Source organism: Ascaphus truei, chromosome 3 (genome assembly GCF_040206685.1).
Source record: "Ascaphus truei isolate aAscTru1 chromosome 3, aAscTru1.hap1, whole genome shotgun sequence".
NCBI lineage: Eukaryota > Metazoa > Chordata > Amphibia > Anura > Ascaphidae > Ascaphus > Ascaphus truei.
The window spans coordinates 403,115,702-403,142,643 of NC_134485.1; the positions used below are offsets into that span (position 1 = coordinate 403,115,702).

Consider the following 26,942-nt stretch of genomic DNA (forward strand, 5'->3'; position numbering starts at 1 on the left):
CCCACAAGAAAAACAATACACAGCCCCACAATAAACATCATTATATTTATTAAATACATAACCCACCCCCTGTGCCCCCCCATAAAAACATGATTATTTTACATACAGGGTTAATACCCCAGGCCCACGGGAGTCCCCGGTGGCCCTGACGGGTGTCCGTAGACCTCACAGTAGCCCAGCACCATGTTTCAAACAGGGTCTGGGGGCCTACGGGTGGTCCCCGCCAGGCGCCGTGGTCTACCAGGTGGTCTACGCGGGTCACCGTGAGACACAATGGGGTCTCCATGGGTTGGCCCGCGGCTGTCTGGGTGGCCCCAAGTCAGACCCACAGGTGTCTGAGGGGCCTCGGGTGGTTCCCACGGGGGTCTGTGGGCCCACGGGTGGTCCCTACGGGTCCGCGGTGCCTCCAACAGACGTGGGGCCACCAGTTCTACCCGCAGGTATCCCCTGTGGACACCTCCAGCCTGGTACCCATGGGAAGCCCGAGGAGACCTCAGGTGGTCTCCAGAGGTCTCCAGCAGACCAAAAGGAACCAACCCTGTATGTAAAAGAAATAAACCTGACCTATACATTAAATACATCAATCCCCCCCCCTCCCCCCTCCCCCAACACATACAGTACAATAATGAGCAAAATAACTATTATCCAGATATGGATAATAGATTATTTGCCCATTAAGTAGCATATTAAAATAAATAACGTTCTACTAACCTCATCAATATGAAGCCCCTTCGCCAGCAAATTGCCTGTGTCCTCCGTTGCCAACAAAATACATAGCCAATACATTCTGCTAGCAATTAACCCCTTAATCACCTTATCAGTTACTAACCGCAAAGGTAATTAAGGGGTTAAGCCACCCTGGCCCGATACCCACCGTTCACCCATTCATTTCACCGTTCACCCATACATACCCATATATACACACACACACACATATATATATATATATATATATATATATATAACAAATTGGAGTAGCGCCTTAGGAAGCTTGATAAGGATAAATCAGCTGTGTAAATCAGATAGAGTTAACAAGGCTATTGACCAAAAAATCCCCAAAAGGGCGAATTAGTGATAAAAACAACTGAAATCTATAGCAAAAATAAAAAATATGAAACATAAAAAATAAAATAAGAACCAGATGTCAGTTGTAATTCCAAAAAATGTACTTAGTCCACTGGAGTTTTGCTGCCCGTATATAAGGATCACCAAATCCCAAGGATATCTGCAGAAAACAAGAAGAAAAAACAGGCGCACTCCTAGTGTGATAAAGTATAAAACAGTATTTATGGGATTGTAAAATATAAAAATCGCACTCACAAACAGAGTAAAAATAATAGCATTTATGAGATATACTCAATCGCCTTGAAGCTATGAAGGGAATGTATCAGCCTGTCCCATTGGTGCCACCTCTGGTGTATCCGTTGGTTCAGCAAGGTGCACTGGAGCCACCCCAGCCAGATGATGTAATAATCAGCAACACGGTCAGAGACTCCCTCCAGATACACCTCCCACAGCGCTCACTGCTCACCAGCAGGCAACTGCAAAACCAGAAGCGACAGCAGTCCCAAGCAAAATAGCAACAGCTCCAAGGTACTCTCTCCGTTCGTGCAGTAATGTCAGCCACAAACTCGCCTCTTTGGGAAACGCCCTACGCGTTTCGTCACTAAGGACTTTGTCAGGGGATGAATTCAATGGTCAATAGGGGTGTCCTTTATATCACCTTTACTGTTGTGATTGGCCAGTACGGATGGTGGGCGGGTACTTTCAATTTCACAAATGTAACCCTGTTTCATTGCTGGACAACATTATACATGACAATCATAAAGCACTAGAGCCTATTTGTAAGCAGTTTAAACGTATTCCTACTAACAAATGAAAATGAATAGCTAGATGAATGAACAACATACAAATAATAAATCTTAAAAGGACAGAGATGAAATATTGGATACATCCAAAAATAAACTATATATAGAAGTAAAAAAATAACACATTAAATAAGCACAGAAAAATCTCATTGGAGCAGCACACAAACATAATAAAAATCATAAGAGAAATGCATGAACGGTGAATAAAAAAAAAAAAAAAAAAAAAAGGGGGGGGAAGTAAAATGAAAAAACGGGGGGAAAAGAGGGGGAAGGGAGGTGGGAAATGGAACAGGGAATGGAAAAAGGGGAAGGGGGTGAAGGCAAAAAGGAAGGGGAAAGAGAAATATGGAGAGGAAGGAATAACAATAAAATACATAATATAGGGGATAAAATAACATTTTTAGCCTGCAGCACCTGGTATTCCCAGGCGGTCTCCCATCCAAGTACTAACCAGGCCCAACCCTGCTTAGCTTCTGAGATCAAACAAGATCAGGCACATTCAGGGTGGTGTGGCCGTAGGCAAATTATATAGCAAATAATATAGCAAATAATATAGCAAATAATATAGCAAATAATATAGCAAATAATATAGCAAATAATATAGCAAATAATATACCAAATAATATATCATTAATAACCATTAGAATAATCATAGACTGGAGAAAGCAGAATCAGAGGCAGAAAAAACCTCAGGACCGATGGGGGCCACAACTCCCCAAAAACGTACAAAAAACCTTTGTGTCAAAGTATGTGTAATCATAGGCATAGACCTAATGTGTCTATACTATTAATTAATAATAATGATATTAATAATAAATGCACTTTCCACCTGTTATGTCTATATGGGCCAAAGGAGCACCTATAGTAAAACCAAACAACTGAGATGAGACAGGGGACAGGAAAACCCATCCAAACCAGACCTCAGAGATGTACCTCAAAACATGTTGGTACCATAACACTAAACAACAGTGCTAACATCAATATGATCATTCAATACACACGGATGTAATATACCTAGTACATACATCCAATATGTCTCACGCATACATAATTTCTTAAATCTATCACCTCCCAATATAGTAGAAGGAATGGATTCAATACCCATAACTGACAAACTACATGGATTTTTATTATGTTTACTAATGTAGTGTCGTTATAAACTGTGCATGGTAAACCCACGTACAGTATGACATTTCTCCTATGTTCTAGGAACCGTGTGCCTAAAGTTCTTGATGTTCTACCAATATATTGGAGACCACATTCACATGTTATAAGATATATCACAAATGTACTTAGGCGATCGATGTAATTATTAACCTTATAAGTTATACCATTTGAAAATGATGTAAATGCATCTTTTTTATTTATGTGTCTACAGGTAATGCAACGATTCCTATCACATGAAAAATTGCCCTTATCTCTCATTTTGGTATTTTTATTTCTGTTTTCATTACAAAAGTTGGTAGTAGAATCCTTCAGCCTACTGGGGGCAATGATGGTCTTTAGAGATCTTGCTTTTTTTTTAAATTATGGGTACATGAACAGGCATCAAAGGCCCAATAATCGGATCACTTCGAATAATTCCCCAATGTTTCTTAAACAGATTTTTTATACTGTAAGCTGAATGATTGTACTGAGTAATAAAAGTGGGAGTGGACTGATAACTTGTTTTCTCATTTTTTCTCGACATAGTTTTTGTCTTGGAATTCATCAGCAGGTCAACCCGATCTGATGTTTCAGCATCCTCAAATGCTTGTTCAACTATTTGCATATTATAGCCTTTCTCCTGGAAGTTATCCATCAAAAAATGACCTTGATGTTTAAAGTCCAGGTCTCTCGAGCAATTGCGCCAGAGTCTGTAGAACTGGCTCTTAGGCACATTATAGAGCCATTTTTTGTAGTGATTACTACTATATTGGAGAAAGCTGTTTGCTGACACTGGTTTAAAATTAGCTTTGCTTTGAATTGTCATATCACTCATATCAATAAACAAATCAAGATCTAGGAATGTAATCACATCCTGGCTGATGATGTGTGTAAATTTAAGTCCCATCAAATTATCATTGAAAGAAGTACGTATGTGATCTAATACGTGACTTTCCCCATCCCAAATAATAAGGATATCATCAATGAAGCGACCATAGAATTGAAAGCCCGCCCCCAGCCGCACGTTCCCCCAAACATGGAGGTCCTCCCACAACCCCATGAAGAGGTTGGCAAAATTGGGAGCAAACTTGGTACCCATGGCCGTTCCACACACCTGTAGATAAAATGTGTTGCCAAAAAGAAAATAATTGTGACATAAAATAAATCTAATGCAGGATAGAATAAACTCATGTTGTGCCGGGTGTAGTGATGTGTCTTTAGTAAGAAAGTGTTCAATAGCCTTAACCCCCTTATCGTGATCTATAGAAGTATATAGTGAACTCACATCACACGTGGCCCAACAAAATGTGTCCTTCCAGGCAATGCTGGAGGTGGAATCAATGACATGCAAGGTGTCCCTAATGTATGATCTCAGTTGTTGTACATATGGTTGTAAATAATAATCCACATACTGAGACACACTCAAAGTCATTGAACCCACCCCCGAAATTATAGGCCTACCTGGAGGATTGACGATATCCTTGTGCAATTTTGGTAGGTGATAGAAAATTGGTGTTCTAGGGTGTTTAATAAATAGAAAATTCTGTTCTGCCTTAGTAATAATACCCTCACCCTGTGCTTTCTGAAGAAGAGAGAAGTATTCCAACTGATATATTTTAAATGGATCATCAGCCAGGACTTGATACGATGAATTGTCCCGCAGGAGGCGGTCAGCCTCCAATAGGTAATCACCACGATCATGCAGGACAATTGCACCCCCTTTGTCCGCCTGTCTCACAATAAGTTCAGAATTAGTCTTAATACTATTTAGTGCTTGTTCTTCCTCATTTGTGAGGTTCTTGTGAATATGTTTTGTAGTATTTTGACACAACTGCTCAAGGTCCTTCAAAACGAAAGTGTAGAAAGTATCAATGAAATTGCCTTTTGACTGATATGGAAGTATACAGATTTAGGTGTAAATGGTGAATGTTTGAACTCCAACGGCAGACCTACATCAGGATCCGAGGGAACCATTTGACCAAAATGTGACGTCATAGCCCTATAAAAGCCTATGTCGTCTCATTTTGAAGGCAAACGCGAGGAGGAAGGACCTCCTACAGAAGAAAAAAGGCCAGGGCGTGGCCAAAGAAGAGAAGAAGACCCCGGAAGAGAGCGGAAGAAAAATACAGATGAATACCCCACAGACGAAATGGATTACAAATAGAAGACCCCTGGATTGTTATGGTTTATTATTTTATGTTTTTTTATTTTATGGTTTTTTATTTTATGGGTTCCTGTGCGTGGATTGGTTCAAGAATAAGCCGATCGACGGGAGTCGGGGAGTTGGTCAACTAATGGTAAGTAAACCCAAAAATTTTTATTTTTGTCACTTTTACAGTTTTTTTTTAATTTTTTTAACGTGATTGTATTTTTGGGGGCAATATAATTTCTTGCCACTGTATGTATGTATGTATGTATGGCTAGATCGATATATACATACAGGGTAAGAAATAATTTTGTTGGAAAAGCTTGTTTTGCAGTATTTAAAATGTATTTAGCTATGCTGCTATGCTTTCATGTGTGTGTAATGTAATTTTTATTTAGATAGATACTGTATAATTTTTGGTGTTGTATGCTGTACTTTAGGTCAGGGAGAGGCTTGCTTTTTTATAGTGGATTATTTTGGTACTTATATTTTGGCAGATTGTACCTTTTTTGGAGAATGGTTTTGTTTAACGATTAAAATAGTTAATTGTGTAATTGATTTGTATGGTATTTTAATTGTTTTGGGATTTGATTAATTTATGGTCATTTATTTCTATTGACGTGCTTGGTTTAAATAGTATACTTGTTTGGATTTCATTGTATTTTGTTTGGAATATTTTATTGTTAACATTGATTGGCACAGTGTACATGGTGCACAGATTTTATGCATCATGTATAAAATGTCAATTCAATGTTTACATTGTCATTTGATGATATTGATTGGAAGATAAGAATTATTTTATTATGAAATAGGATTTTGTTATACTGTGGCTATATAATATTGTACTTTTCATATGCAAGGTGATGTATTGATTTGGAGAGCTGGTATTTTTATTGGTGCATGTTTTTGTTAACCCTTAAAAATGTCTTTGTATATTGGTTAATCATGTGTATATAATATATATGTGTATTATATACACATGATTAACCAATATACAAAGACATTTTTAAGGGTTAACAAAAACATGCACCAATAGAAATACCAGCTCTCCAAATCAATACATCATCTTGCATATGAAAAGTACAATATTATATAGCCACAGTAAAACAAAATCCTATTTCATAATAAAATAATTATTTTCTTCCAATCAATATCAAGGGTTGCAACCCTTTGAGAAAGTCACAGCACATGACGAAACGCATTAGGGAACGGAACTGCGTCATCACGCAAGCGCATGATGGGCCATATCGAGCGCTGATACACATTGCGGCCAGCAGAGATTGGATATTTTTCTAAGACTCAAAGACTGCATCATTGATTTTAAGGAGCCTTTCTACTCATGCACCAGAGAACATCTACCAGTAGCTTCAAGTGAGATTTGGACTGCAGGGTCTGGAGGCTGAGTGACCAGAGTTGGCAGTGATATATTTCACACACTTCTTGATTTTAACCTACCCTTGTGAGTGGATTTTCTGCCCCCCCCCCTTTCCCAATAAATGTACTGTATTATGCTATGGGGCGTGCACTCTCTCTCTTTTTTCTTTTCTAATATATATATATATAGTTGCATGATGAAGCCACTGTACAAATGAATGGGTGAAGGGTGGGTATCGGGCTAGGGTGGCTTAACCCCTTAATTACCTTTGCGGTTATTATCCGATAAGGTGATTAAGGGGTTAATTGATATCAGAATGTAATTGCAATGTATTGGCTATGTATTTTGTTGGCAACGGAGGACACGGCATTTGCTGTCGAGGGGGCTTCATATTGATGAGGTTAGTAGAACTTTATTTATTTTATTATGCTAGTTAATGTGTTTAATAATGGGCAAATAATCTATTATCCCTACCTGGATAATAGTTATTTTGCAAATGATTGTACTGTATGTGTTGGGGGGGGGGGATTAATGTATTTAATGTATAGGTCAGGTTTATTTTTTTTACATACAGGGTTGGTTCCTTTTGGTCTGCGGGGGACCTCTGGAGACCACCTGAGGTCTCCTCGGACTTTCCACGGGTACCAGGCTGGAGGTGTCCACCGGGGATACCTGCGAAGAAGAACCGGTGGCCCCACGTCTGTTGGGGGCACCGCGGACCCGTAGGGACCATCTGTGGGCCCCCAGTCCCTGTGGGAACCACCCGAGGCCCCTCAGACACCTGTGGGTCTGACCCGGGGCCCCCCAGACAGCCACAGGCCTACCCGTGGAGACCCCATTGTGGCCCACGGTGACCCATGGAGACCACCTGGTGGACCACAGCACCTGGTGGGGACCACCCATAGGCCACCAGACTATGTTTGAAACATAGGTTAACACAGATACCCAGCAAGCTCAAACTCCCACACCCACCACAAAGTGAATATATATTTATGTCAACCAGAGAGCTACTGAGCGTGGAAATTGTATATAACAAGAGACAGGGGGTGCCCAATGCTGCATCCAATTGACAAAACATATAAAGTAAAATACTTCAATAATAATAATTGGTTATTTAGTTAACCCTTTGGCCAACGGCGTCATAAGCCTGCATACCAACGTCAAGGTATAAGCAAAATAATGCAGGTCCTACACTACACTGTGAACACTTCCTTTTACCTCTGTGAGAGGGGAAACCATAATGGGTCTTGTTCCTGCAGCAAGTGAAATGACCTTCCAAGTTAAAAGGGTGAAGGAGGAGGAGTGAGCTCTGGGGGGAGGTGCCACAGCCTCCAAAGAGACATAGGTTAACACAGATACCCAGCAAGCTCAAACTCCCACACCCACCACAAAGTGAATATATATTTATGTCAACCAGAGAGCTACTGAGCGTGGCTCTCTGGTTGACATAAATATATATTCACTTTGTGGTGGGTGTGGGAGTTTGAGCTTGCTGGGTATCTGTGTTAACCTATGTCTCTTTGGAGGCTGTGGCACCTCCCCCCAGAGCTCACTCCTCCTCCTTCACCCTTTTAACTTGGAAGGTCATTTCACTTGCTGCAGGAACAAGACCCATTATGGTTTCCCCTCTCACAGAGGTAAAAGGAAGTGTTCACAGTGTAGTGTAGGACCTGCATTATTTTGCTTATACCTTGACGTTGGTATGCAGGCTTATGACGCCTTTGGCCAAAGGGTTAACTAAATAACCAATTATTATTATTGAAGTATTTTACTTTATATGTTTGAAACATGGTGCTGGGCTACTGTGAGGTCTACGGACACCCGTCAGGGCCACCGGGGACTCCCGTGGGCCTGGGGTATTAACCCTGTATGTAAAATAAATCATATTTATGGGGGGCACAGGGGGTGGGTTATGTATTTAATAAATATAATGATGTTTATTGTGGGGCTGTGTATTGTTTTTCTTGTGGGTACTGGGGGTGGGGGAGGGGGGTATTGGCCCCAAAGGTATGTGGATAGGCCTCCCGTCTGGGTTAGTGGGTGAGGGTGGTTAGGCCTCATGGGATGGGTAGTGGGGGAGGGTATTTAGGCCTCCCGAGTGGTGGGTGAGGGGGGTTAACCCCTTAATGACTGTAGCGGTTAATGACCGCTAAGGTGATTAAGGGGTTAGGGGACATTACATTGGCTATTTTGATTGTTTTGTATGTTTTGCAGCACAGGAGGGACATGGGCAGGATGAAGATGAGGAGGAAGATGGCCTTCATCGTGGGTGCCTGGAAAAGGTAAGTGTAATATGTATTTATTGTGATTTATATGTATTTTAAATGGGCAAATGCATTATTATCCATATGTGGAAAATAGTAATTTTGCCCATTACTGTATTGTATGTGTTAGGGGGTGAGGGGATGTGTGTTGTATATTGCTATGTTAATTGGGGAAATTGTCCCCAATAAACATGCTATTGTGCCTTAACCCCTTCATTGTCTTAGTGGATAGCTGCTAAGGTAATGAAGCTGCTTTAATGTATTTTTATTAATAGTGTGCGGGAGCAGGGGGTCCCCTAAGCTGAACCGCATTGATTTATGCTTCAGGGACCCCCAGCTTCCCGAGTTACAGGCCCCGGTTTGGGGCATCGGTGCCAGTGTCGCCGCCATCTTTATGGAGCCCACATCGCGTCTTGGATGCTATAAAGATGGCGGCGACATTGGCCTCCGATGCTCCATACCGGGGCCTGTAACTCGGGAAGCAGGGGGTCTCTGAGGCAGAAATCAATGCGGTTCAGCTCAGAGGACCCCCTGCTCCCGCACACTATTATTAAACTGTATATTAATGCAGCTTCCTTACCATAGCAGATAGCCGCTACGGTAAGGAATTTTTGTTTATTGATATGTGTGTTTTGACAGTAGTGTAGATGTGTGGGGGGTCTCCACAGCTGAACCGCATTGCTTTCAGGTCCGGGGACCCCCTACTTCAGGAGATACAGGCCCCTTTATGGGGTGCCAGTATCCCCTGCAGAATTTAAATGTCCCGTTCACGTGACGCGGAAGCTTGAAAGTGCAGGGGATACCGGCACCCCATAACGGGGCCTGTATCTCATGAAGTAGGGAAACCAATGCGGTTCAGCTTCGGAGACCCCCTGCTCATGTACCCTATTATTAAAATGATTTTATTTTGTGTACGATCGCCTGTAACAGCCTTGCATGGAGATGCCAAATCTCCATGCAAATGTTCCAAGCGGCTTTTTTTTCTATCAGCTACCGTACGTAAAGTTTAAGAACGCTAGCGTGGGGAAAAAAACAACCCGTACGATGTGGCTGTTTTGAGCACGTACGATAGAAAATGGGCTCAAGGCCTAAGTGAATTGCGTATCCAGCTTCACTTTTTATCTTTTTATTCCAGCTGGACGCAAAAGCACGGAGCTTAGTGCATAGCCCCCATGGTATTTATACAATAACGTTTCATTGGAGCTCTGGATTCAAACAGATGCAGGCTTCTGCCAGTTAATTTGAAAACATAACCTGTGTTCCAATGCTGGGGGATCTCTTTCTTTCCTCTGGCTATTAAATCCTGATATTTCTCCTCCTAGCCGTTGCAGGGCTACCTGAGGTGTCTCTGTACTTTGTACTAGCCAGCAAAATCAACCAGTCTCCTCACTCAATGTATCGGTCAGGCCCTTGCAGAGTGTTCTGCAGCAGCCTCATCATATAAGAAACAAACTGCCACCCTGGTCCCCTCACCAATCCCAGTCACATGGTCCAGTGGAATGAAATTCTTAAAGGGGCCATGCCTTGTGCTGAGAACATACACAGTGGGTTACACAAGGTTAAGTTAATATGTTACTTCAAGAAATGCATCCAATTCCAGTGTTCATATCTGACAACTGCAGGGAATCTTGATCTATATATTTCAATCTATTGTAGGAGATTTGTTTTCTTTAAGACTTAACTACAGTATGTCACTATCGTAGCAATGGCCAGAAGGCATCAGGATAAAACTAAGATGAATATCATGCTATTTAATGCTGTACCAGTTCATATTATTTAGCTATTTAGCAGAAATACATTTTTACTGTTGTGAGAAAAGCAAATGCAAGGATTATATTCCAAAGGTCAAAACATTATCTTTCAATCTTTATACAAAATACTCAATAAGTACAGTATATTCAGTTTACAAAATAAAGCTCACGTTGCTTTTCTTAAAGGTTATTCCTCGAATTGCAGCAGTTTGAATAAAAACAAAATATACAGGTGTATGCTTATTATTTATCCTACTATTGTATATTTTCTGTAACAGAGGAATATGAATTGTAAGCTACAGTACAGTATAAAGGGGCCTATTCTAGTAGCTTTGAAATGTGACTTAACACATCTAAAGTACACTTTAGAAGATAATTTTCATTTTTTGCTATTCTGTAAGTCTCTTTGCACGTCGAAACCATGCGAAAAAGGCTTTTTTAGAAGCGTTTCCATTTTGGCAGAGCAAATCAAGTTGGAATGATCAAAATCGAATTTATTGCAAACTCTCTGTATTCTAGGAGATCCAAAAACTGCAAAAGGCTAAATCGCTTCTAAATAACTCACATTTTTTTCTTGCTGCCGCAAATCATGCAAGAACGGAATTTTAACTTCCCTCCCAAGCCTGAAATAGGGTTTTTGGCATCATCTCACATCATCATCTTCCTAACGTTATAGTATATCTAGTTGTATAATATGTCCCGTCCAACCTCCCTCCAAATAAATTATGGACAGATGCCTGTACTGAAAAAGTAACATACCTCAGGTACCCTGGTGCCTGATGTACAATATGTTCCTTTTTCAGCACAGGAATCTCTTCCAACTGAGATACTGTAACGTTAGGAACTCCTTCTCCACCTTCACCACCACCACCGCCACTCAAAGCCCTATTTCAGGCTCTGAAGGGCATCAGCACCATGTTCAGGTCCTTTTGCTTGCAAAGCAAGAACTAATTGGTGGTTTGTCACTTGAGACGTGGTTTAGAAAATGTGGTTTGCTATAGAGAATGAACAAAGTGAAGGATCCAGGGCACTACGGATTTGTAGAAGATAAATTTATTCTAGGCACACACAACGTTTCGAGCTGTACAAAGCTCTTTCTCAAGTGACTGGCAAAGAAACAACAAGATTGTCCAATAAATATAGTCCAAACATAACTGATTAACTCAACAACTCCCCTTCGTTACCCCATGTGACTCCCATAGTGTCCTGATTGCACTTCCGCATTGCACTTGATAAGATGATATCATAATCCTGGGTGTGCTGTATCAGCATCTCTTGATTGGTTATTCTTCCTTCTCCCATCTCCTTGTGGGTAGCCTGCTGCGTATCAGCGTGGTGTCCTGTTTTTTTCAGGTGTAGCTCCCGTGAGGTCACATCCGGCGCCATGTTCCAGAACCCAGTCCTGGCATATTTGCATTCTCCTTGCGATTGCGCATGCGCAGTGGTACTTCCGTCGTCCTGACGCGTTCGCGTATCGCTCCCGTGACGTCATCATCAGCGTCGTGTGTCCGACTCCAATCCTGGCTTCTTCTGGCCACTGCGCATGTGTGTTGACTCCGTGGGCATGAAGGGTGGATGTAGGTGCAATCGGCTGTCATGCGCAGTAGTGCTCTGCTCGTCTGATGTGGGAAGGCAGGGTTGTTAGTCACTTATCCAGCCTCAGGATAGTATACATGCAAATAAGAAAATGAAAGAATGCAATCATTGATAGGTTTTCAAATGTTCTCACCACCTCTATATTATACCTAACACTATGCCTACTACTAAAGCTATAAAGATTAAAAACATTGTAGGTTAGAAACTTACTATGTAAAAAAGGAGATCTAATTCTAGCTGAGGTACCAACCTTATCTAGGAATTGAGTCAGCAGCAGCAGTTTGAGAAACACTGTGAATAAAACATGATGGTTAATATGTGTATTATCTGTTATCCAAAAAACTGCTTGTGGATAAAAAAAATCGTTAAGTCCTTTAGGGTACACTGTACTGTATCTAGGGTGAAAGTCCAAAAAGCCTCCTTTTGGAGTAATGCTTTGTCTTTCTCAGACCCTAAGATAGTCCTATTGACTTGATCTATTCCCATCAGTTTGAGAGATGCAACACTATGCTTAAATTCAGCACAGTGAGATATCAATGCAGTTTCATCCTTTCTGGCATTAATTTTACTCCGATGCTCTATAAAATGTGTCTTGAGCATCCTGTTTGTCTTTCCAACATAAATTAAGTCACATGGGCATTTAATAATATATACAATATTGATGGAAGTGCATGTTATTCTATGTTTGGTTTTATATTTATGTCCATTCCTTGGATGAAAAAATTTGCTCCCTGTGTTCAGACTATTACAGACACTGCATCCGTAGCATTTAAAACATCCTGGCGCTAAGTTACTCATGAAATGTGCTGTTCTATAGTATTTTTTATCATCTGCTGTGATTAAAATATCTTTTATACTTTCACCTCTTGTATATGCAAATCGTGGTTGTTCTTTACAAATGGTGCTTAGTGTACAGTATTATCCATTTGAAGTATTCTCCAGTGTCTTTTAATACTGTTTTTTATGAACTTACTGGCCGTTGTGTATTTGCTAACAAAATGTATTCTTTCATTCATTTCATTCTGCTGTGTTACTACAGCTTCCTTTTTTAAAGCCATGTCTACTGTTTTCTCTTTATGTCCCCTTGCTGTAAATCTTTGTTTAATGTCCTCTAGTGTATCCCTTAGATGGTCAGGCCTATCCACGATTTGCATATACAAGAGGTGAAAGTATAAAAGATCTTTTAATCACAGCAGATGATAAAAAATATTATAGAACAGCACATTTCATGAGTAACTTAGCGCCAGGATGTTTTAAATGCTACGGATGCAGTGTCTGTAATAGGGGAGAAGAGAGGAAAAGAATGCTCCACCATAGAATAACTTCATCCAAGAGTCAATAAATCTTCAAGGACCCCAGATAGATTATTGCGGAGTGGGTGTGGATAGAGAATGGCCTGTGAGTCACTCAATAAAGCATCCTTTTTGTATGAATGATCCAAGTTAGAGCACTCAACTATAACGGTCAAAACATAAATATAAACTTCTTACCCACTCCTAGAGTCTCTGGGGGTCCACTGTGGTGTGCCAGCCATGGAAATGAGGATCCAGAATACGAACAGAACAAAAAGCAAACAGCGCACTGCCAGGGAGTCAGGTGGTGAAAAAAACGTTGGTCCCATTTATTTCAGTACATAACTGATAAAATATCATCCCAGGGGGGTAACAAACAGCCTTCTACGTGTTTCGGTAGTGCGCTGTTTGCTTTTTGTTCTGTTCGTATGCAGTGTATGTAAATGTCTGAACACAGGGAGCGAATTTTATCATCCAAGGAATGGACATAAATATAAAATCAAACATAGAATAACATGAACTTCCATCAATATTGTATATATTATTAAATGCCCATGTGGCTTAATTTATGTTGGAAAGACAAACAGGATGCTCAAGACACGCTTTATAGAGCATCGGAGTAAAATTAATGCCAGAAAGAATGAAACTGCATTGATATCTCACTGTGCTGAATTTAAGCATAGTGTTGCATCTCTCAAACTGATGGGAATAGATCAAGTCAATAGGACTATCTTAGGGGCTGAGAAAGACAAAGCATTACTCCAAAAGGAGGCTTTTTGGACTTTCACCCTAGATACAGTGTACCCTAAAGGACTTAACGATTTTTTTTATCCATGAGCAGTTTTTTGGATAGCAGATAATACACATATTAACCATCATGTTTTATTCACAGTGTTTCTCAAACTGCTGCTGCTGACTCAATTCCTAGATAAGGTTGGTACCTCAGCTAGAATTAGATCTCCTTTTTTACATAGTAAGTTTCTAACCTACAATGTTTTTAATCTTTATAGCTTTAGTAGTAGGCATAGTGTTAGGTATAATATAGAGGTGGTAGGAACATTTAAAAACCTATCAATGATTGCATTCATTCATTTTCTTATTTGCATGTATACTATCCTGAGGCTGGATAAGTGACTGACAACCCTGCCTTCCCACATCAGACGAGCAGAGCACTACTGCGCATGATAGCCGATTGCACCTACATCCACCCTTCATGCCCACGGATTCAACACACATGCGCAGTGGCCAGAAGAAGCCAGGATTGGAGTCGGACACACGACGCTGATGATGATGACGTCACGGGAGCGACACGCGAATGCGTCAGGACGACGGAAGTACCACTGCGCATGCGCAATCGCAAGGAGAAGGCAAATATGCCAGGACTGGGTTCTGGAACATGGCGCCGGATGTGACCTCACGGGAGCGACACCTGAAGAAAACAGGACACCACGCTGATACGCAGCAGGCTACCCACAAGGAGATGGGAGAAGGAAGAATAACCAATCAGGAGATGCTGATACAGCACACCCAGGATTATGATGTCATCTGATCAAGTGCAATGCGGAAGTGCAATCAGGACACTATGGGAATCACATGGGGTAACAAAGGGGAGTTGTTGAGTTAATCACTTATGTTTGGACACTATATATTGGACATTCTTGTTGTTTCTTTGCCAGTCACTTGAGAAAGAGCTTTGTACAGCTGGAAACGTTGTGTGTGCCTAGAATACATTTCTCTTCTACAAATTCGTAGTGCCCTGGATCCTTCACTTTGTTCATATACTTTGAAATTACACCAGACAGGTTTTTTCCCTGAACCACGGAGCACCGGTACCTCTAATCGCAAGTATATTACTTATATTATACATGTTTAGGTGTGCAGACATAACTCTTTTTTGATATTGCTATAGAGAATACATTTTTTCACCCATTCCATACCACAATTTCTGAACATGCCAAAACATCTGATTTGACAATCACCCCTTTAGTGCTACAAGAATAGGGCCCAAAGTGTAGCTTTTGTAGAAGAGTAACTCCCCAGTGGAAATGTATATTTGATTAGAATTTAAGGCGATTTGATTACTGACAATAACCAGCATTCATATGTTTTGATCACCTAATCATTGGTTCAACTCTCAATGTACTTGATTTATTTTAATACCTAAATGTATTTATGAATAGAACTAGCACTGCATGTGGCCAATTATAGCATCAGCATACAGTACAGTACAAGTCATGAAAAATACAGTAGAATGCTTGGTACAAATAGGGATAGAAGTCACAAGCAGAAAAACACTGGGGAAATCATTCTCTAACCTCAGGAGCTTAAAATCTAATTGGCACATTAGAAGACATATATTGAGGTTATAAATCAATGTAAGTGCATTAGAGATGTCAGTGCACAGCAGAGAGTGTAACTAAGTTTGGTCACAAAGTGGGCTTTCAATCAGAACATGAAGACTGAGAATGTTTCTGGAAAGCATTGATGAGAGAGAGAGAGAGCTTGTTTATATACATACAGCTACTGTACAATATACATGCATCTTCACATTTTAATATATATCCACATGATTAGGAATTTGTTTGTTTATGTAAAAGTACAAGTGAACTTATTTGTTTAGGTACAGTAGATATTGCTTTAACTTCAATATAATGATTTATTTCGAAAAAATCAAATTTTCTAATGATTTATTTAAATTAGTTACAGAGGAACATTGCTTATCAAAATCCATTTAGGAAAAGCAAATATTTTCCCTATAATGGGACCAAAATAACTCCTGAGTAACCTATATAGAAAATAGTATTATGTCGCTTGAATTTATATTGATGTTTTTAAAAAAAAATGTTCAGTCTAAACCTATTCTATAAGCCTTCATAACCCACATATCAAGACATTTTCACCCAAAATGCCTACTGCTATTCTGTCAGCCTCGATAAGTGGGCGATAAAGGCATAAATCGCCCATTTTTTCAGCCATCCAAAACAGATCGCTAGGTGACCGGCGATAAGCCACTTATCGGCAGGTTTTGAAACTCGTGCTATTCTAGTAGCCTCGATTAGTTTATCTAGGCTAATCGCGGCTCTAGAATGACGAGTTTTTCCCAAAATCCTCACACTAGGAAAAGTTGGCGTGAGGCTGGGGAGAGCCTGCTGAGATGGCGGCGAGAGAGGACTTTTTACCTGCATCAGATTGATGCCGGGAGGCTCCGGGAGATGCCGGAACTGATACCCATTAAAATTAGCAACGGAGAACCCCAGCATGAATCCCATGCAATAAAAATACATTTACAAGCAACTTCATTAACTTAGCAGATAATCGCTAAGGCAATAAAGGGGTTAACTACCAGTGCCATGTCTATTGTGGGTAGCGGGGTGGGTGAATGTGGTATTTGGCCTTTGGTGGGTGTTTAGGCCTTGCGGGGGGGTGCGGGTAGAGTTAACCCCTTCATTACCTTTGTGGTTAATACCGCTAAGGTAATGAGGGGGTTAACCCCTCCCACTACCATTCGGTAGGCCTAAACATCTAACCTTGGGGTTACTACCCCCTTCACCCAATCCCTCTAACCACAATAAAAAAAATACACACAACAACTCTACTACCCACCTCCTCTGTACCGGAGCGCTCCCTGCACACTCTGCAACCTTCCCTGACTCTCTCACCACAACGGAGGTGAGGGTCAACCTGGGGGACTTGGCAACATCCTCCCCCTCGTGGAATCCAACGATCCCGCTTGGAACAGCATAACAATAACTGCTCTTACTTCGTACACAGGTTATATAATAAAAATGCATGAATACGTACAACTTAACATATCATAACTCTATATAAGATTGTACATCTCACTGAACATAACGATAACAGATTTCACTCTATTGCGAGCCCACTGCTGAGCCTCATAATGGGGTGCCCCAAACTGATCATAGGTCATCCTCATTGGAGGCTGCCCGACTCTCTGGCTCCTTCGGAGCGGTTCTTCTGTCACTCCCTCGGGAGAGTGACCACTATAGTCCTGAGGCTCAGCCTCTTCCCTTGAGGGGAGTAAAGTCTCTGAACAGTCATTGGAAAGCACAAAACATGGACTATTTGGATTCAGAGGTGAATTCTCGGGAGTCACCCTATTAGGCATTTGGTTACAGAGCCCTTTACCCATAGCTCCTCCGGGAGATGCTTGTTGAGTTCGAGGGCCCCTTTGAGAGGGTCCCTCCAGGGGTCTTCAGAGGTGGTCTCTTGACCTACCTCACATGAATTCGGTTCCCCATCCAACGGAGTAGCTGATATCTCAGGTTCATCCTCTCCCCCCTGTGGAATAGGAAGTAAATGGTTTCTGTGCCATACCTTTACCCGGCCCTCGGAGTCTTTGATACGGTAGACCGGGAGGCCAGGCATCTGAGACTCCACTTCATAGACACCATCTCGCCAACGGTCGGCTAGCTTATGTTTCCCGGCACTCCCAAGTTACGGAGAAGTACAGCATCACCAGGACAGATGTCACGGTGTTTGACCTTGTGGTCATAGCGATTTTATTTCCGGCATTCAGTTTTTCAGTAGACTTTTCAGCCTGCTGATATGCCTGTTGCAAATTCTCTTGAAGCCGTCTTACATATTTGAAATGATTGGCGTTTTGAATTCCATCAGTGGAGACCCTTAGCCGTATATCCACAGGTAGCCATGCTTCTCTCCCGAACATCAGAAAGTTGGGAGAGAATCCAGTAGATTCATGTTGAGTACAATTGTATGCGTGTACTAAAGTTTCTACATGTCGACTCCACTCTGTCTTTTGCATACCAGTTAGGGTCCCCAACATGTCTAGCAGAGTACGATTAAACCGTTCAGGCAAGGCATCACCTACAGGGTGATAAGGAGTGGTTCGTGATTTAGTGATATTCAAAATCTTCAACAACTCTCTAATCAATTTGCTCTCAAAGTCTCAGCCATGATCGGAATGCAATCTGTTGGGAAGGCCATAATGCATAATATACTTTTCCCAACGGACCTTGGCTACGGTAATTGCTTTCTGATCCTTTGTCGGGAAGGCTTGCGCGTATCTGGTGTAATGATCTGTGATGACTAGTGCATTACATATCCCCCGGTTATCTGGCTCAATGCACAGGAAGTCCATACACACTAAGTCCATGGGACCCAAGCTTTTCAGATGGCCCATTGGGGCTGCTCTTGTCGGAAGAGTCTTGCATTGGATACACCTGCTGCAGCGTTGACAATGACGTTCCACCGCCTCTCTCATTCTTGGCCAGAAAAACTTATCTCTCACGAGCCCGAAGGTTTTATCGATGCCTAGGTGACCATGTTCATCATGTAGTGATCTCAGTACCATGTGTTGTAGGATTTTAGGGAGGACCAGTTGTCGTATGTTGGGTGATTGTGGTAATTCACTACTCTATACAGCAGATTATCATGTATCTCGAACTTGTCAGCTTCCCTCATAAGGATGCCCAACACATTATTAGGGGCGTGCTTCAACAGGTCTGGCCGATTCTTCTGAATAGCATAGCATACAGTGCCAGCTATCAGGTCACGAACTTGGTATCGAACCATATCTTTCCAGGATATAATTTTGTCTGGGGTAATGTGCAATCCACTAGGGTCAAAATACGCAGCCGGGAGGACTTTGGACGCACACCCTAGAGAGTCCGCCACTCTTAGTTCGGAAAACGCCACTTGATCATCAATGATGGCCGCTGTACAGCACATAGCCCGCATTCTGGGTCCGGGAATCTCCTCCCACTGGTCATCATCTGGAGTGGCATTCAGCCCCGGTCTTCTAGACAGGGTGTCAGCTCCAACATTCAGAGGGCCAGGTTTATATTTCAGGGTGAAGTTATAGTTGCACAGCCAATGATGGCCAGCCAAGTCCAGTTTAGCTGAAGTCACAATGTACGTAAGGGGATTATTGTCCGTCCATACTTCGAAGGCAATTCCGTAGAGATAGTCATAGAGCTTATCCACTATAGCCCATTTTAATGCAAGAAATTCTAACTTGTTCACCGGATAATTTTGTTCACTGGGAGTTAGACTGCGACTGATATTGGCTACCGGTCGAAGCCCTGCCAAGTGTTTCTGATGTAACACTGCACCTAGTCCGTTGAGACTAGCGTCCACATGCAGAATGTATGGTTGTTCTGGATCAGCATATGCTAGCACTGGTGCAGCCGTCAAACTTTGTTTTAGGCCCAGGAATGCCTGATCACACTCTGGTGTCCACTTGTCACCAAACGATTGACGGGCAGATGTCGCCTTACGTCCGGTATCCTCCGGATATATTTTAAGGAGATTGTTGAGTGGTTTTGCGCGACGGGAATACCCTTCTACGAACCGACGATAGTACCCGCAGAACCCCAGAAAAGAGCGCAGTTCCATAACACTATCGGGTCGCGGCCAGTTTACTACTGCTTTGACCTTGGCCGGGTCAGTGGCTATTCCTTCTGCTGACACGATATGTCCCACATAGGTTACTGAGGTCCTACAGAACCGGCACTTGTCCAAAGACAGTTTGAGTCCTTCTTTTGCTAGGCGGTCCAATACTTTTAGGAGTCGCGTCTCATGTTCCTCCAATGTCTTTCCGAATACGATGATGTCATCCAGATACACCAGGCATTCTCTTGGGTTCATATCTCCTAAGGTTTTCTCCATTAGTCTCTGGAAAGTGTCCGGCGCTCCGCAAATGCCCTGTGGCATACGCGTGAATTGGTAAAACCCTATGGGGCAGATGAAAGCTGTCTTTTCTTGATCCTCTAGACTCATGGGTACTTGGTAGTATCCAGATCTTAAATCCAACACGCTAAACCATTAGCTCCCATTGAGGGCATTCAGAATCTCTTCTATACGGGGAAGGTTATATTGATCTGGCACAGTGCGAGTATTCAAGGTTCTATAGTCCACACACAGTCTCACGGTCCCATTCTTCTTTCTCACAACCACAATGGGAGAAGCGTAGGGACTCCTTGATTCTGTGACAATCCCGGCTTTTTCCATCTCGTTGATCACAGCCCGTACATCATCGACATCCCTAAGGGTGATACGATGGGAGTGTTCACGGAATGTGGTCGTATCACTCAGGCGGATAGCATGCTGAGCACTGCGACTGCACCCCACACCCATTTCGCCAGTAGAGAATACTTCTCGTCGGTTCTCCAATTTGCCCCTCAGTCTCTCTCTCCATTTGTCGGGCAGCCCGGAAGATCTAAAGTCAAAATCTAGCCCTCCGTTGGAGTCTTGGGCTCTCGCGGAGTTGACGTGGAACGGTTCTTCCACGAGCTGACCGGGTATATTCGACCCAATCTTTGTCCAGCATCTATAGCCATAGTGAAGGGGGACAGGTTTTGCACCGACACATAGGTTCGACGGGGAATTGCTGATGTCCAATCTCATATCTCCAGTATTATCTCATATCCTCTTCAAACATCTTCCTCGGAAGTGCTCTCCAAGGAGAATAGGTGTTCTTCTTCATTTCGATCGGTATATGAACACCAAGCGGACATTCGCTGTACTCCTCCTGGCGGAATTTCAGTCAGCCCGGCTCGTCCACAGAATAACAATCCATAGCTATCGGGTGTAGGCACATTAGGGTTCCTTTTTACCTGTATGAGTTGTAGCTGAAGGCTGGACATAGGCAATTCATTGGTCTCTTGTAGGTAGGCTCGAATGACGGCACGCACAATGTCTGCGTTAGTCCCTAGAATGATTGGTATTTGGGTAGATCCTGAGGTTCCGGACACACTAGAGCTTCCACTTCCATGGGGTGGGATTTCCCAGTGTTGAGCTGTTGGATCTCTAGGGACACTGTTACGATACCATCAATGGTGTAATCTTCACTGTTCAGGCCCCTCACTTTCATATGTTCCGCAGACTTCAACAGTCTCTTCTGAAGATGCTGATCATAGAATCCTCAGTATATGATGGTCACTTGGGACCCTGTGTCCAGCAATGCCGAGGAATAGATACCATTCACTAACACACGTATGAGGGCTACAGGTCCCACCTGAGTATTCCCATCAGGGGTGGGGTTATCATCACCGGCAGTGGTTTTGACTGGATCATTGGTCGATAGGAGCTCTTGTTTCTCAGGGGACTCCGAGATCTCTCCATCTGCTGTGTATACCCCACAGACCATAGCACAAGAGGGAAATTCTTGGGGGGCGGGCTCCGGTCGCGGCGTTCTCCCATAGGGCAGTCGTAGGATATATGCCCTTTCCTTCCACACTTATAGCACGCCAGGTCACGTGACGGCGCACGACGGTTGTAGGGAGGGGATGCCCTCCCGGAGTACTTCGGCCGGTCCGACACTGTTTTGGCCAGGGTTTCCTCCTTCTTTTTGCTAGATCCTTTGCTCTTGGATGTAAATGATCCTTTAGATTTCTGGGGAGAATGGAGCAATAGATGAGCCTCGTGTTCCTTAACTTGTTGCAGTAATCCAGTGAATGTGGGCGGGCTCCCTCGGGTGAGGTTGTCGTGAATCATGTTAGCAATGGGGTGATTTGGACTGGAACACGCAGGTACTGCTTACGAAGGTATTCATCCATTTGGGAGGCTAGGACGAACTTACGGTGAAGCAAGGGTCCCAATGCTATCTGCACACGATGGTTGAAAGCTGACAAATCTTCCCCTTCTTTTTGGTTGATGGCATAGTACTTAGCCCAAAGGGCTCCATCGTCTTCTGCCACTCCATAGGCTTCCGTCAGAAATTCCACTATCATCCGGGAAGTTAAGTCAGGGGGTTGCTCCCGATGGATACTGACCAGAGTAGAAGCAGGGGGTCTCAAACACTCCATGAGACGCTGGCGTTTGACAGCTTCTGTACATGACCATTCCTCCATCACTCCCCGGGTGTGTTCCTTCCAAGGTTCTATCCCTTCTTCTCCAGTAGGGGTGGGGAGGGTTCCAGAGAAGGCCTTCAATTTCTCCAAACCGAAATACTGTGTCAATTTGCAGGTGTTTAAAAACCAGAACACTAAAATACCATTTTCTGCACTCAAAAAAAACGAGTCAACACGCGGTAATGATGCGCCATGACATGGGTATTCTGAGGTATACAACGCGTGATATGTTTGAATAACGGCCGCTGCATCTGTATGATAAATATAGATACTTTATCCTATATCTATACTTACTTATTGATCCAGAGGAAGGCAAACAAAAAACCCCAGTGACATATCATCCAACGATATCTCACAAGGGGAAAAATTAATTCCTTCCTGACTCCAAGATTTGGTAATCGGATTAATCCCTGTTTCAACATCCTTCCCCTGTTTACTTATTTGTTATATCCATGTATACCTTTCCTTCCTAAAAAGAAGTCCAACATTTTTAAAAACAAATCTATTGTATCTGCCATCATGGTGTGAGGATCAGCGCATGGCCCCGCCCCTGTCACGTACCTCGCGATGTCATCAATGACGTGCGACAGCCACAACTTGCGCCCAGGTGCCGCATTGCTGAAAGGGCAGACACCGCAGGGACCATTCCCAGGCTCCACCCCATGACGCATCCCGCGACGTCACAGGTGACGCACGCCAGCCACAGCCTGCGTGCACATAGCACAGCACACGTGGAATACATGCAGACTCAACACAGCCAAAGGCACTCAAGGGGTTAACGGGATCACTTATTCCACAGCTTCTACGGGTTCCGCCCATGCCTATCACCAGTGGTTGACAAATCACCAAAAAATCTACTCGGCACACAAAAAAATCTACTCGCCACCTAGTACCAAACGTGTGCTGCTTGGGCCAATATTTACTCGCCCGGGGGTTAAATCCACTCGCCCGGGGCGAGCAAATGTATAGGTTTGTCGAACACTGCCTATCACTATACAATATACTGATGATGCTCACTCCCTGCAGACTTGTCATTGGCTCTCTCTCTCTCCTTTATATGCTCAGCCAGCCCCTTAGCAAATTGGCTGAGTATAATAATAATCCTTTCTTGTGTTCTTACCTCCTTGCTTGCTGTTGCCTTGCCTTGTTCATGTTTTGTATTTTTGACCACAGCTTGCACCCGGACTCCCAACTTCTCTGACCCCTGGACCACAACTACAGACTCGACTATTCTTCTCTCTCTACCCTTTGACTCTGGCACCGCATCAACGACTATCTGAACTCTCCTCTCCTTGACCACAGCAAATACCTAGACCACTCTGGCCTCTCCTACCCTGACCCAACTACACGACTACCACTCTGCACTCTATACATGTCTGCTCGGTTGTTAGTCGGTGGCTATCAGTATCCCCACCTCAGCCTCGCGGTCCCGTCTTGTTTGTGGTGAGCACTCGTGACAGTATGCTCAGCCCCAAAAACATGGACCCCACTGAGGTGGTCGACTCTTGACTGCACACGCCAACATGTTTGACAGACTGGACAACATTTTGGAGTTAAATAACCAGCGCATGGACATGCTCCAACAGGCAGTTTAAACCGCCACATCTCTGAAGCATCACTCCCCTTCTCACTTGGCAAACACCATGGCGGCTGTTTCTACACCCATCCTGTTGCTACCATGTCTGAACCATGACTACCTACCCCCAATTGCTACGGCGGTGATCCACATGGGTATCGCTCCATCCGTCATCCAGGGCACTCCTCCTTCGGGCCCCAGTCGCCAAAAAGGGCGCATGTGCACACCCCGTCGAGGCCTTATGCCTCTGTCTCCAGCCCCACATCCGGGCTCGGCCCACGCGGGGTCATCATCAGTGCGCAGCCCGCATGCGTGGTGCGCGATCAAGCGTGCAGGAGCCACGCCAGCATCTCAAAACATGGTCACCTCCCCACATCTCTCCTGTATACCGGAACAGCCAATAGCAGCCATCGTTGCTGACGTATCTCCACACCACCCCCTGAATTATTGGTTGCCTTCTCCTTTATACTGTATGCTCAGCTGCGACACTAGTACATTGGGTGAGCATAATAACAGTATGTTCCATTGTGTTCATTACTTCTTAGATCTTGCAGTCTTGTCTTGTTTGTCTGTTCCTAGCTCTCTGTTCCTGCTTTGTATTGGAATCCGCTCTTCTCAACTCTTGACCCCAGCTATCTACGACAATCCGCACCTCTCCAGCCCTGACCTCGGCACCCAATCAACAACTACTTTCCTCTCTCCAACCCGGACCCCGGCTAATAGTACCTGCAACGATCCATACCACTCCAACCCAAACCCCGGCAAGTATATTGACAATCCATACCTCTCCAACCCAGACCCGGCTAACTTGACCAACCTACACTCCAGACATGCCCACGCGGCTGTGGGTGGTGTTTATATACATCTCCACCTTGGCCCTGCAGTCATGCCTTGTTTGTGGTGAGCACATCGAGACACTGCTTCAGTTCCCATAAAAAACTATGCAGAGTTTCTCTACCTGAACAGGTAAATACCTTCTTACCTGAAATCTACTTTGAATTCTGGGGTGTCTTTAATAAAGCACAAGCGGAGGAACTACCACCGCACCACTCATTCAATTGCCGAACCCATTTAATACTTGTCTCAGTTCCCCCGCGAGGGGCTATTTACCCGTTGTCTTTCCCTGAGACCAAGGCCATGAAAGAATATATCTCTGAGAATCTCCAGAAGGGGGGTTTATCTGGAAACCCTCTTCGCCCGCAGGAGCGGGGTTTTTCTTTGTTAAGAAAAAAGATTGGACCTCAGACTCTGTATCGACTATCGGTGCCTTAACAAAATCACTATAAAGAATCGGTACCCCTTAACACTAATCTCTGAACTCTTTTACAACCTGCAGGGGGCCACTATCTTCACTAAACTGGATCTGTGAGGAGCTTACAATCTTGTAAGAATCCATCAAGGAGACGAGTGAAAGACAGCTTTCAACACCCGGGACGGACACTACGAATGCCATTCTGCCTTTTTAATGCTCCAGCGGTATTCCAGGATTTTGTTAATGAAATTTTCAGGGACCTCCTTTGCCAATTTGTCATTGTCTATATTGATGAAATCCTAATTTTCTCCAAGTCCGTACAGGAGCATCTGGGGCAGGTTAAACAGGTACTTCAACGTCTGTGAAAGAATCGCCTATTCGCCAAGTTGGAGAAATGTCATTTTCACCAGACTACTATGACCTTCCTTGGTTGCATCATATTGGACACTGGCCTTGCCATGGATCCAGCCAAGGTAAAAGTGGTTTTGGATTGGCCTCATACCACGACACTGGAGGCCGTACAATGCTTCCTGGGCTTCGCCAACTATTTCCAAAGATTCATATTGAACTTCTCCTCTGTAGTAGCTCCCATTACTGCCTGTAACAGGGGAGTTATCCCTGTTCAGGTAATGTGCCTCTAATCCAGCAGTGTGGTGGTTAACTGCTGGTAGTGAATTAACAAACACCACCTGCCTGATTAGATGGCTTAGAAAAGCCTGTCTTTTGAGACAGGAAGAGAGACTCCTTAGTTCACACCTGAGCTGAACTTGGAGACACTTGTCTTGAGCCCTGCCAGAAGAAACAGCAGAGCTGCTTTCAAGACACAGGGGAAACTTCTTAACCTGAATGCTGACAAACCCTGAAGAAAAGGTAGCAACCAGGGACAGAGAAGATTTTCCCTCCAAACCACAAGGAACAGATAAGACTTTTATTTACAAGACTTTTTATATCTGTTCATTTCATGCTATATGTTTGGGGCTGGGAGACATGCTTATCTAAGGGAGTTGTGAACTGCATAGTATTTCACTAGAAATACTCCCAAGTGAATAGAAGCTTTGTTTACCCCTTGTTTGGATGGTTTCCTGATGTTAAGGAAAAGGCGCAATAAAAGGCTTATTTAATTTCACTATAATCAGTCTCCCTTGCATACCTCTGTGAGCGTCAGCCTACACTGCCTTATCACAGAAACATGCCAACCCAGCCGCTTGGTCCTCTTCTGCCAATCAGGCATTTGAGAAATTGAAGACAGCCTTCGTGTCAGCTCCTGACCTCGTACACCCGGATCCTAGTTTACGCTTAACCCTGGAGGTGGACACTTCAGACGTCAGGGCCGGAGCAGTTCTATCTCAGAGAAAGACACCTCAGGCCAAACTGCGCCCATGCGATTTCTTCTCCCAAAAATTTGCCCCAGCGGAACAAAATTATGATGTAGGCAACCGAGAACTCCTGCCCATCAAAATGGCTCTAGAGGAATGGAAGCACCTGCTCGAAGGGGCTGAAAACTCCTTCACTATACTGACTGACCACAAGAATCTCCTGTACGTTGAGGGCGCTCGTCGGTTGGGGTCATGACAAGCTCGATGGTCACTTTTTTTTTCTCGGATCAATTTTATAATTTCATATCTTTCTGGCTCTAAGAACATCAAGGCGAATGCATTCTCCTGCCAGTTCCTGCTGGACGACAAGGCTGAAGACCGAGAAGACTATACTACCCCCTGCATGCATAATCTCCGCAAACACCTTCGACTCTTTAGAGAACATTGTTCAAGGCCAGTCCAACATCCCTGAGGGTATCGAGGTCCCAGAGGGCCACATTTTTACCTCACCTGCATTTCGTAGGAAGGT

General features: G+C 43.5%; 1 non-coding gene across 1 annotated transcript; it reads right to left on the bottom strand.

Annotated features, from left to right (window-relative positions):
• Window positions 1–2,270: 2,270 nt before the first annotated feature.
• On the bottom strand, window positions 2,271–2,389 carry LOC142491794 (5S ribosomal RNA). The gene has a single exon (XR_012800544.1). It is a non-coding gene; the product is annotated as a 5S ribosomal RNA (ribosomal RNA).
• Between the last annotated feature and the right edge of the window lie 24,553 nt (window positions 2,390–26,942).